Here is a 14,476-nt window from a genome sequence, read left to right as displayed (position 1 = left end):
GTTTTCGTCTGAGGTTGCTCTCAGCCACTCCCGAGCTTGCCAGCACTGAGACACATTACAGCATACACTGGATTGATCAGCAATGTGGCCAACAACACCCTATTGCCAAATGAGTTTCCACACTTGACAGTGACGCGCGGGGAAGGGAATTACTTAGTGCTGTCAGGAAGTGTATAGGGAAGCCACCATTTCGTTTCAGGAAGCCAGATGTCCCGGGTGGAACCTTTTCAAACACTCCAAGCCTGCAGAGCATGCCGGGATCAGGCAGGAATTGATGCTTTGGTGCTCTGGACCCTGGTTTGATCCCTGACACCCCATTTCATTCTCCACTGCTCTAGTCAGCACCCTAGGGTTCCCTGACACTCCAGGGCCTGAGAAGTGTTGGACTGCCAGGGGTTGCTCTGGAGTTCCCTAAGATTTGCTTAGGAGTTCCTTCACCTGGACTTCTTGACTCCCTTCCCCCCACCCCCACCCCCAGAGGGGGAAAAAAAAACACTGCAAGCTTATCTCTAACTATTTATGAGATACACGATCTTTTTTTTTTTTAAATTTTTTGGAGAAAATATGTATTTTATTTTATTTATTTATTTTTTTAATAATTTATTTATTTTTAATTAGAGAATCACCGTGAGGGTACAGTTACAGATTTATACACTTTTGTGCTTATACTTCCCTCATACAAAGTTCGGAAACCCATTCCTTCACCAGTGCCCATTCTCCACCACCCGTAAACCCAGTGTCCCTCCCACCCTCCCCAATCCCATCTCCCCCCCAACCCACCCTGCCACTGTGGCAGGGCATTCCCTTCTGTTCTCTCTCTCTAATTAGCTGTTGTGGTTTGCAATAAAGGTGTTGAGTGGCCGCTGTGCTCAGTCTCTAGCCCTCATTCAGCCCGCAACTCCCTTCGCCCACATGGCCTTCGACTACAATGTAGTTGGTGATCGCTTCTCTGAGTTGCCCTTTCCCCGGAACGTGAGGCCAGCCTCGAAGCCATGGGGTCAACCTCCTGGTACTTATTTCTACAGTTCTTGGGTATTAGTCTCCCACTCTGATATTCTATATACCATAGATGAGTGCAGTCTTTCTATGTCTGTCTCTCTCTTTCTGACTCATTTCACTCAGCATGAAACTTTTCATGCCCATCCACTTAACTACAAAATTCTTGACCTCCTTTTTTCTAACAGCTGCATAGTATTCCATTGTATAGATGTACCAAAGCTTCCTCAACCAGTCATCCGTTTTGGGGCATTCGGGTTTTTTCCAGATTCTGGCTATTGTAAACAGTGCTGCAATGAAAATACATGTGCAGATGTTGTTTCGATTGCACTTTTTTGCATCTCTGGGATATATTCCCAGCAGTGGTATTGCTGGGTCAAATGGGAATTCAATATCTAATTTTTTGAGAATCGTCCAAATTGTTTTCCAGAAGGGCTGAACCAGTCGGCATTCCCACCAGCAGTGAAGAAGGGTCCCTTTCTCCCCACATCCTCTCCAACAGCGGTTGCTTTTGTTCTTTTGGATGTGTGCTAATCTCTGTGGTGTGAGGTGGTATCTCATGGTTGTTTTGATCTGCATCTCTCTGATGATTAGTGATGCAGAGCACTTTTTCATGTGCCTTTTGGCCATTCGTATTTCTTCCTTGGTAAAGTTTCTGTTCATTTCTTCGCCCCATTTTTTGATGGGGTTGGATGTTTTCTTCTTGTAGAGTTCAACCAGTGCTTTATATACCATTGATATCAACCCCTTATCTGATGGGTATTGGAGATACACAATCTTTTAAGGGAACAAGTCCTTTACATCTTAGTTTTTGAGCTTCAGTCTTTTGTTTCTTAAATATAACGTCAATTCCAGTGAACTCAAGTCATAGGGCAGTGTGTCTGTTTCCTCAAATAAGATGCATATAAAGAGATCTGATAGCAGTTATCAGGACCAAGGGACTTCTCCATGGACTGAGAAAGAACATGGTCCAACCGTCGTTTGCTTCTAATGTCAGATGGAGTAAAATAAGGCACAGGCAAAGAATATATCTACTACCTGCTTAATGACAATAAGCTTATTGGAGTTTTGCAATGAGTATGGGGATAAGCTACAATGCAAAAAATAAATAGGCCCCGGATAAAATGCAAGATAAATTTATTCTCTATCCGAAAACCCAGAATCACCACAGCACTTGTATAAGGACCTTTAATCATGACCTTAGGCATGAATAATAGAATATAAATGTTGAGGAACAGTTTTTCCCCAACGGGCCCAGACACGTTGACTACCAGGTCAGGCAAATGTTGGGCGAAGGGTGATGGACGTGTGGAGAAACTAGTCAGGGAGACAGCTGATGGCCATTCGCTTTATTGCCAAATAAACACATATTTTATAGATGGTCTGGGCTTAAGAGGATGGTTCAATCACATAAAGTTTAGCACTATTGACCTATCACATTTCCGACTCTGATTTGCCCCGCCCAATCCCATTAGGTCTAGATGCTGCAGTTAGGAATGACTCACTAAGCATAGGTGACAATTCTTGGGTTGGGAGAGACTCAGGGCCAGATACCTGGTGCTTGTCAAATGTGCCCAGACACTCCCTACTGGGTCACTATGCAGGGACAGGTCTAATCTGCTATGCAGGGACAGATTTTATCTGCTCTGGCACATGTTGCCATGCTCCTCATATAAATATTTATCTGCAATCTCAAATAGTAAAAGTTTCACGGATGCTTAGACTTATCATACGTTATTCCAGACCTCATTCAGTCCTTAGGATTTCACTCTACAGAATAATCAGGGAAAAAGATAAAACATGGAAGGAAAAAGATAAAAGATGGCTGAGTGTTAGACAGACGAATCATCCCCAAGATGAGCAAATGCCAAACCTCAGCAACCATATATCTGACCAATTACAGGGAGAGGGAATTTAGGATGAAGATGGAATCAAGTTGGCTGATTAATTGGCCTTGAGATTCCAGACTGTTGTGGTTTATCTGAGATGGCCAACGTCAGTATTTCCCAAAGTATGCAGTACTTCCCTTAGGAGGCAATGAAATGGTGGGGGGTGCAGGCTGGGGGGGAAGCAGTAGTTGCTTTGGGTACAACTGGGGGTTACTTTCTATTCGTTCACTTAAAGAAGGTACATTGCTGGTGAGAGTTCCAAGGGCTGGAGCACGTGCTTCACATTCAGGAGACCCAGAATGGATCTCAGGAACCACTTGGTCCCTTGAGCACAAGTGGGAGTGACTCCAGGTATCATCAGGTATAGATCAAAACCAAACGAGTAGAAAGGAAAGGAAATAAAGAAGGTTGATATTCAAGAGTACCTTTTACTAAGGGGATGGTAAGCCAAAGAAGTTTGGGAATGTATTTATTACAAAACAGGGAGGCACAAAACATAAAATTCCAGAGAAATGGAGGCAAGAAAGATTCAACTCTGAGAGAAATGGCCTAGCAAGCAAGGAATGAATTTTCTAGAACCCAGCAAAAGCAATGAGACTCTTCAGTAATACCTCAAAGGAATGCAGAGTCAAGGATGACACCACAAATTTCAGTGCTCTGAGGTCCATTTTGAACAGTTAATCCTCAGAGCTATGAAATAATAATTCTGCATTGTTATAATTCACTATATTTGTAGTGACTTATAACAAATTTGTTACAAATCGAAACTAACATTGACTCAATTGGCAAGTCTCCTAAAAGTGAAAGAGATTATACCAAAATGCCATGTGTTCTGCTTCTATTAAGGTGATAATATATAAAACTGGTCAACACTGAAAACTATTAGGAGTCAAAAATGAATGAAAAAATAATTAAGAAAATAATCATTCCTTATCAAAATGTATTCAGTGCTTCTATGCATAAATTGTTCTCACAAAAACTCATTAGTTTAACTCATATTTCGAACAGAAAACAAAATCCCAGGAAGATCAAGCATTTATAAATATGAAAATGTCAAAATTCACTCATATTCAGAGGAATGAAAATTGATACACTATATCCCATTGCTCTTGGAAATGTGGAAAAAATTAAGTTTAATTTACCCAGCCCTAGAATATCCTACCATAAGTTTATTGTTTTAACTCAAATGTTTTGTTTTAGAGTTCTGGAGGGGGACATTTAAACTGTCTCTTCCAAGAATCAAACTCAAAGTCTCAGAGGTGCTAAGCTGGTTGCATTCTTTGGTTCCTCAATGGAAATTGCTTTGCACCCTTTTTTCTTTTATCAAACTATGATGTTACTTTTCCTCTTGTTTATTTTTATATATCTTGTATGCATTTAGATGAGCTTTACTGTACCTGCATGATTCCTTTCATCTATTCTTGACATGAATTTTGTACAATTTTTTCTCTTATGTTTTTATACTGCACACATTAGTGTTTGGGGAACCTTGTGGTATCAGGGATCAGACTCAGCACTCCAGGATGCAAATCATTTGCTCAGGATCTTTGACCTCCCTCCCTTACAGCAATGAAAAAACTATTTCATAGAACATACATTGAGATTACTTTATCTCAATCTCTGATGTGTCCTTTCAATTTCTTTAAGGGTACAGGAAGCTTTGGGCCACACTCAGTAGTGTTTTGGGTTTACTCCTCAGACTGTGCTCAGGGATCACTCCCACTGGGGCTTTGGAGTACCATATGGGTTCCCGTGAATTGAATCTGTGTCAGCCACATGCAAAGCAAACACCTTACCAGCTCTACTATTGTTTGGGTCCCCTCTAATTTCTTAAAGATGCTTTCTATTTTTAATTTACTATTTTTTATTAATGAATCACCATGCGGGTACAGTTACAGATTTACATATTCTGCTTGTGTTTCAGTCATACAATGCTCAAGCACCCATCCCTCCACCAGTGTCCACTAACAAGGAAAACTACAGGCCAATAGCCCTGATGAACACAGATGCCAAGATCTTCAACAAAATGTTAGCAAATAGAATCCAACAACTCCTTAAAAAGATCATACATCACGACCAAGTGGGATTCATCCCGGGGATGCAAGGATTGGTTTAACATTCGGAAATCAATCAACATAATCCATCATATCAACAAAAGTAAAGATAAAAACCATATGATCATTTCAATAGATGCAGAGAAAGCATTTGACAAGAACCAACACCCATTTATTATGAAAATTCTCAACAAAATGGGTTTAGAAGGAACATTCCTTAAGATAGTCAAAGCTATCTACCACAAACCCATGGCAAGCATTATCCTCAATGGAGAAACACTAAGGACCTTTCCTCTAAGATCAGGGACAAAGCATGGATGCCCGCTCTCACCACTTCTGTTCAACATAATACTGGACGTACTTGCAATAGCAATTAAGCAAGAAAAAAACATTAAGGGCATCCATATAGGAAAGGAAGAAATCAAGCTTTCACTATTCGCAAATGACATGATTCTATACCTAGAGAATCCTAAAACCTCTACTAAGAAACTCCCAGAAACAATAGATTTGTACAGTAAAGTCACAGACTATAAAGTCAATACCCAAAAATCCATGGCCTTCTTATGCGCAAATAACAAGACAGAGGAAAGTGACATAAAAAAAATCTGGGGGTTGGATCGATAGTACAGCAGGTAGGGCATTTGCCTTGCATGCGGCCGACCCAGGTTTAATTCTCAGCATCCCATACGGTCCCCTGAGCACCGCCAGGAGTGATTTCTGAGTGTAGATCCAGGAGTCAGCATTACCGGGTGTGACCCAAAAAGGGAAAAAAAAAAAAAGTTACAATTGTGCCCCAGAAAATCAAGTACCTCAGAATCAGCCTAAGGAGGTAAAGAAAATTAAAGGTGCTTTTGATTAATATGATTACTAAATGTTAAGTCCAAATCTGTTGGGGTCTCAATAGGCGGCCTGAGACTTTGACTTAATCCCCTGCCCCTGAAAGCAAGAGCTGGCCCTGTTACAGGGGCCCAGGGGCCCTGCATTCCACACACTCCAGCATTCCACACACAGGCACTCTGGTTGAGGAGACAAGGGGATGAAGGGTGTGACAGTTACCATTTACCTGAGCTAGTTAACCGGGCCCTGAGATTGGGGAATACAAACCATTAACTAGCATCTGTACTGAGCTCCACGAGATAAACGTGATGCATGTGTGGAATTTCCCCCCCACCCCAGATTGTGTGTATAAAATCCCCTGTGTAAGAATCAATAAACGGAGTCTGCTTGACCACCAGGCTTCCCCGCTCTGCTCAGTGACCTTCTCGGTCGGCTTCTTTCTCGGCAGTAGGAATCCTGTGGCGAGCAGACGGCCAGGGCAGGGGCTTCTCCCCTTCCCACTCCCTCTCCCATAGGGAGTAAGTCTGGTGACTTCGGGGCTCATACTCCAGCGTGCCGGGGTCGACTGGCCAGGACCACAACGACACAAATCATTATGCCATCTTAAGTCCAAGTCATCATGCTATCTTATGGTTATTGCCTTCTAAATTCTGAGATTTTTTTTTCATGTCCAGAATGTGGAGATATCCCTGTAAATTTTTCTTCCGGCACTTCTACAAGTGAATGTAATACCACTCTTATGCTTATAAGTAATTATAAAATTTGAGTACAATATGAATTTGAGTGATATTTAGATATCTAGTTTTCTTAATTCAATTTTTGGGATAAAATTCTTGAAAATACTTCTTTCCCATACAGTAACACATTCAGGACATAGGATGTGGTTCAGTGGTAGAATGTGTATTTTTCATGTGTGAGAACAGGGTTTGTTATCAGCACTGCAATATATATATATATATATATATACATATATACATATATATGTATTGCATGTGTATATATAGAGTACCAAGTATACAGAATTTCAGTGGCACCCCTGCCATAAAATATTTGACCTTAAATGTAAACATATCCCTAGAGTTATTTCACAGATATGCTTGTCTGTTTTCCATGCCAATAGTTAACTACTTCAACTAAAGCATATTTTAACATTTTGATATCAGGTAGCATAAGAACTTCCATTGATATTTTAATAACATTTTTCTATCCTGTTAAAGGGGGAGGGTTGAAAGTTGAATTATAATTGCAGTGAATGTATAGGTCATCTTGGGGAGAACTAACAAACTAAAACTAATTATTCGAGGGGCCCAGGGAGATCTAAGTGGTAGAGTGTCTACTGGGTAGGCATATGACTCAACAAGCTCCCTCAGCAGCATCACTCCACATGCCAAGTGCAATCTAGACACCTCTGTCATTTGGGATCCCTGGCACTATAGCAAAGTAGCAAACTGTATAATTTCTGACACACAGCAATCAAGTGCATGGAAGCATAACAAGTAATTGTATCAGTTCCACAAGGAAGGGTTTGATTCTCTGGGAGCACTATAAGTCAAACTGGCATGAGCAGGCCTAAGGATATTGTACAGATGGATGGCAGTTGCCTTTCATGCAGCTTATTCCGTTTCAATCCCAGGCACCACATTTGGTCCCCTGAGCATCACCAGGAACGATTCTTGAGCATAGAAACAGAAACAAGCCCTGAGCCCTACCAAGTGTAGCCCAAAGAGTGTGTATTAGCACAACAAAACTGGATGATCTCCAGAAAACTCTTCAACTAAAAGCTACACAACTGTGTGACCTGGTCATAGCAGAAACACCAAAACAAAGGGAGTGGAAATGAGAAAACCGAATTAGTTGGTGATCCATTATTCAAATATAGTTATCTTCGTTTAACACCTTTAGTAAGTTCTTATAAACAGTGACTTTCAGCAAACCAATGTATATCAGAACTCTTTTGGATCTGTGCTAATTGATATCAACACAATTTAGTTTCCTTTGGCAAATTTCAGTCATGAAAACATCAAATTTATTTTTATTTATTTATTTATTAAATTGTTTTTAAAAAACAGTTAATGATTGGATTTCAGTCATTAGGTATACCAACACCCATCCCTCCACCAGTGTCCATTTTCCAACACCAGGATCCACAGGTTCGCCCCAACACCCCTTACCACGCACCTCTATGGGAGGCACTTTTCTACTCCCATACTCTCTCTCTCTCTCTCTCTCTCTCTCTCTCTCTCTCTTTCTCTCTCCTTTTAGGCATTGTGGTTTGCAATATTGATACTGAAAGGTAGTGCAGAACAAGCTAAAGAATGCTTAACACTGAACAATATTTTGTATTCGGTCATTCTTTTTTCCAACCCACTTACTAGATTTCAGGGTCATAGGTGAGCAAGAGCCTCTGCTAGTAGCTCAGGGCAGTTTTGGAACCAACCCTGGCAGGACGCCTTTCCATCACAAGATTCATCACACACACACACACACACACACACACACACACACACACACTGGGGCATTTGAGACTCACCAATGAACCGCATACTACATCTTTGGGAATTGAGAGGTAACTAACAAAATGAACCAGAGAAAACTCACACAGGTATAACAAGAACATGTCAACTTCACTAGAGAGTGGTCCCTAACTGAAAATTAATTAACTTATCCCTCACCAATACATAGAAGGAGATTGAACAAAATGTCTTTCACCGAAAGGCATTTTCACTTTTCAATTCAATGTTTTCAGTTTGGGCATAGACTGCTCATATATCTTTTGTCAAATGTACCCCAATATAGTTCAAATTGGGATACAATTACAGATAGTATTTAAGATGTCATTTCCAGTAGCTATTTCTATGTGAAAGGACAGGAATTGTTTTACTCATTGAAATTATTTCCTAAAACCTCACAGAGCTCATTTGTTAACTGTTACATTTTGGATTTTGAATATAGAAAACCATATTATCTCCAGGAACACAGTGATGTTTAGTCTTTTTTTAAATCCAAGATAGTTACAGCTTTCTACATTTTGTTTTGTTATTGCCTTGCTGTTGGCCATAGACTTCCAGTATAATACTGAACTGAAGTGAAACAGTATTCATTAAGTATAGTATTTTCTTTGAAAAAAATTTAGACTGGTTTTATACATTATAGAACTTTCTCTGATTGAGAAAATTTACTTCTATTCATATATGATGATTTTTAACATGAATTTTTAACATCACCAAGGAATTGTTTTGTATATATGGCTATACTATAATACCTGAATTATTTTGTTACAATGATGAGGTACATGGATTAAATTTTATAGGTTGAACCAATATATCCCTGGGTGAATCTCCCTCATTTATGGCTTTATGACTTACTTATGCTGTCAAATTTTATATACTAATATTTTCCGAAGGATTTTTGCATGTGCATTCATAATGAATTCAAGTCTGCAATTTTCTCATAATACCCTTTTCAAATTTTAGTATAACAGCTACTCTGATTCAAACAAATTATGAAATGTCCTGTTTAATTAAATCAGTGTAAAAATATTTTCCATATTTCTTGAACCTATGAAATTATTACTTCTGAATAGATGTTCCCTACAGAAATATATTTTTTGTTAATTATCAGTAATTATAATTTGCTCAACTCCTTTCCTTTTAATGCAATAAAGGTTTTATTTGTCAATTTTGTATGTGTCAATTTTGTTAAAGACAGAACAAATAATATTACAGGCAAGACAAAAAATATAGCATGCCATTTTTTCTCTTTATCTCCTCTTACACATCTAAGAAAATTTTTACACCAAAATCTAATACTCACATTTGAAAAAGGAAAAGTAGAGACTTTCATAGTTATAAACATAGACTAAAGCTTAAAAAAACAAAGCAAGCCAGTTATAGTAATATAGTAGTCATCAATTACAGATACAAAAATGGAAAGTTCTTTTTTACAATAGATAATGCTCTCACCATACTATTAATAGATTTACAAAGAAAAGTAGCATAATCAACTGCAAAGTATAGGAAAAAATATAATCTTATGTCCTTTGGTTTCAAACAGAAGTTTAATCATAGGAATGAAAGAAAAAAGACTAAATGTGATAGTATGCCTATAACACCAAATATCATGTGAGGAAGTGAAATGCTGAAATGCAAAACTTCCTCATGGAGATCAGTAACCAGATAAGCATGTAATCCACAATGATATCTACTCACTGTAATTAACAGACTTCTCAGTACAGTTAGAACAAGACAAAAAGAATGAGAATTATAAAAGGGAAAAATAGTTCATTTTTTCAATTGTCTTGTTTTACTGAAGTAGAGGGCTGACAATACTGCTAATTATGCATTTAATGCAGTCATCATTCCAATAGCTGATCCGCTCCCAGAAAGCCAGCTTCCCTGCATCGTGGGGCCAAGGTCTTCCCAGGTCCCCAGGTACCCTTCTACATACATTCGGTTCAACAGATCAAAATCTTCAGTTCTGATGACTTTGACCGTGTATTGCTCCTTTACTATATTTTGTTAGATCCCACATATAAGAGACATCTCTTTTTCATTATCTATTATTTGGGTGACACCTGCACTCATATAAAGAAACAAAGCTAAACTCCTGAAAAATTGAAAATCAATGATAAACTACTAAGAATCTTTTATCAACAGGTTTCCTTTTCACACTTAACTAGATTTCAAATACTAATAGTATTTGACTCATCCTCAGCTGGAATATTCTAAAGTTTTTGTGAAGGTGATAATCCTATGATATTACAACTTACTGAGATGAGAACTAACAGAAAATTAAGAAGAAACTCTGAAAGAGGCCACTAAAGGCATAAAATGCATAGTGCGCCTAGGGATAGAGCACTGTAGCACTGTCATCCCATTGTTTATCGATTTGCTCAAGTGGGTACCAGCAACAGCTCCAATTAGACTTGTTGTTACTGTTTTTGGCATATCAAATATGCCACGGGGAACTTGCCAGTCTCTGCCTTGTGGGTGGGATACTCTCAATAGCTTGCCTGGCACTCTGAGAGAGACGGAGGAATTGAACCTAGGGATAAGTATAATAAAACATTTTAAACTTGCAAAATGTATGAATTTTATTGATCTATATAGAATATATAGTGGGGGAAATTTACACTATATATTTAGAATTAATATTGATTTTATAAAAATGATTTCTCAAGTGACCTGTAGATTTTGTGCAATACAAATACTGCGACAGATAATAGAACATTTGCAATTTATAAACCTAACTTTAAATGTATAAGAAAATACAGAATATAAACTCTTGAGAAACTCATGCACATATATACTGAAATATACCTACAGCCATGTTTCTAGGAGCATTGTTCATAAGATCCCTATTTTGGAAGTGACTCAAATGACCCCAATATGGGTAAATTCTGACATAAGTGTAATATAAATAATAAATTGATATAGAAGTAATTAAACTAAAGTTGTACTAACATGTTTTAATATCTCACAAAATACTGAAGGAAAGTTATAAAATTCTAATTATATCTATGCAAAATTTAAAATAAGCCAAAACTAAATTTTGGCTTCGGAATATAAGAGATACTTTAAAAGCATCAATAAATGAAAGAGGGATACATCTTCATAAATGTGGCCCCTTGTCACTTTGACTTCTAGTTTTATCTCTGAGACTTAGAATTTTAGAGGAATTTATAAAGTTATCTGATACAATAGCAAGTTTTAATTTTGTGACCCAAGCAGATTATAATATGTAGGTTTAGGTTAATGACAATCGCACAATGAAACCACCAAATGAAGTATTCCTTAAAATGATTCTTAAGTCCTTAAACAATCCGTGACTGTCCAGGTAACCAATAAGAACATGAAAAGATGCTCAGTTCGAATAACAATTAGGGAAATGCAAATGAAAGCTAGGAAGATATAATTACCTCATACCTGCTAGAATTACTACCAGCAAAACTACAAGAGATAACAAACAAGCAGTCCTTCCTATTCCAACTGCATTCTTCCCCAGCTCCTAAGGCAGGCTTCCAACCAATCCTCCTTGCCCTGTTTCTATAGTCCTTGGGTATTAGTACATGTATATATATATATATATATATATATATATATATAAACACACACGTATATATGTGTGTGTGTCCCACAAATGAGTACAATCATTCTATGTCTGTCCCTCTCCTCTGACTCATTTCACTCAGCATGATATTCTTCATAGCCATCCGTTTATGTGAATTTCATGACGTCATTATTCCAAATCTCTCTGTACCTGTATTGCAAATCATAATGCCCAAAAGGAGACAGAGGGAGAGAGGGGAGGAGTGAGGGAGTGAGAAGTGCCTGCTATGGAGGCACACTGGAGGGGGTGGGTGCATGGAGGCGCACTGGAGAGGGTGGATGGTGGGAGAAACAGTGGAGTCATTGGTGGTGGGAACTGTACACTAGTGGAGGGATGGGTGATGGAACATTTTGCGGCTGAAACCAGGTCATGAACAGCTTTGTAATTATATATCTCACGGCCATTCAATTTTTAAAAAATTTAAAGAAAATTATGTAAAGATCCTATTTTATGTAAAGATCCTATTTTTCAAATCAATGAAATAGATATTTTCTGTAAAAACAAAAGAGAACAAGCAATGGAGTCGATATGAAGAAAGCACTTGTTTCCAATCACTGATCTGCCATTTTCTATATATTTCTGTACTCCTTTATTTTATTTGTTTTAGTTTATGAAACTACAAAATAGGAGAGTAATACATCTCATGAAATATTGAGTATTATATATATGCACATAGCCTATAAACCATAAAATAATGCCTGGCATCATTAAAGTTAATAAATTTTATCATTATATTATTAATATGACCCAGGCTTATGAAATTTCTTTGATTATAAAACAGTGATTCAGAATAGATTAATTAATGCTGTTAAAACAATTGACTTTCTATGAATTTGAACATGAATCCAGATGAACAAAAAATATAAATGTTAAGAATAAAACTTCAAATTCATGCAGTTAGCAGTTTTAATAAGAATAGAGCATTTTATATTTAAACTGCAATAATCACTAAAAGTATTATGGATTTTAAGTCTGTGTAAACATATTTATGTATGAGAATCAATACCATAACAAATTTAAATAAAAATGATAGACTTGGAGAAGATAGTCATATAATCTAGGACATAAGAGCAGTCTAACCATAATAAAAATATTCTACAAATCACATAGGGAAAGACAATCATTCCAATAGAAATATCAGTAAGGCTTTTTGTGCATCTGTGATTCATATAACTTATGGCCATGGAAAAAACAGCAGCAGATAATAAGGCTACATTTTGTTAGCAGTACAATAGCTCCTCAATAAATTGATGAGTCATAAAGGCATGCTTTAAAGGATAAAGAGAAGTCACAAACCTCATACTATGATATTTAATTATATACTTTAAAGAGGAATATTTAAAACAATTCAAATAACTTGCAATAAGATACCAGATAAAAAGTGGTATACATTTATAATTAACTTTTATAGCACAGTTAAAAGTTAATTTCTTTTAGACTGGAGAGATCATTTATCCTCTGAGCACTGTCAAGTGTGCAGTTCTCCAAAAAAATATTAATTTCTCTTTCTTTCCCTTAGTGAAATATAGAAGAGGTATTTATATGTATATATAAGCTTATGTTTTTGTATCTTTGATAAAATACATTTGCCAAAACATTGTATAAATTTATAGCATACAACATGTCAACCTGATGCATTTATATACTGTTCCATGAATTTTATATTGGTGATAATTAGCACTTCTATCAAGTCACTTAATTAGCATATATTTTTAGTGCCTAGAATAATCAGTCTATTAGCAAGTTTGATATTACAGTTAGCTATAAACACATAGAATACAGTGATCACTGTCATCCCATTGTTCATCGATTTACTCGAGCGGGCGCCAGTAATATCTCCATTCGTCCCAGGCCTGAGATTTTAGCAGCCTCTCCTTACTCATCTTTTCCAACGATTGGAGGCTCTTTCAGGGTCAGGGTAATGAGACCTGTTATTGTTACTGTATTTGGCATACTGAATACGCCACAGGGAACTTGCCAGACTCGGCCATGTGGGTGGGATACTCTCGGTAGCTTGCCGGGCTCTCTGAGAGGCATATCTATCTATCTATCTATCTATCTATCTATCTATCTATCTATCTATCTATCTATCTATCTACCTATCTGTCTCTCTATATATGTATACAAATATATATATATAATATATATATATATATATATCCCTTTATGATGATGTGTCACATGGCTGCTTTGCGGCTGCCCAGTCCAGGATATGTTCACTCATGCATGAGGCTCGGCCTGGAGTGTGGCAGCGTTTGGGTAGTGGAGGTCGGCTGCTGGGGCTGGGTCCCTTGGGGCAGGGAGGGCTCTCACCCGCACCCATCTGGGCGGCCCCGAGTGAAAACAGCATGGCGTGGAGTCCAGTTCTAAAAATTATTAATGACAAACCAGGATATTTTATTTAGCCGACATCCGTATGAGTGAAACATCCACAAATGCATCAAGAAGCACTGAAAAAAGAAATCCATCTTATTTAATCAGAATACAGTGATAAAATCATTAAAAATCATGGGTGCACAAAAATGGGAAAGAAGTTACAAAAGCAAAAATTCAGCTTTATAACACTACTTCTGTTTATCCAGTTTCTGTAAA

This window comes from Sorex araneus, chromosome X (assembly GCF_027595985.1).
Source record: "Sorex araneus isolate mSorAra2 chromosome X, mSorAra2.pri, whole genome shotgun sequence".
Taxonomy (NCBI): domain Eukaryota; kingdom Metazoa; phylum Chordata; class Mammalia; order Eulipotyphla; family Soricidae; genus Sorex; species Sorex araneus.
The sequence above is the reverse complement of the archived record's forward strand: the minus strand, read 5'-3'. Positions refer to the sequence as shown.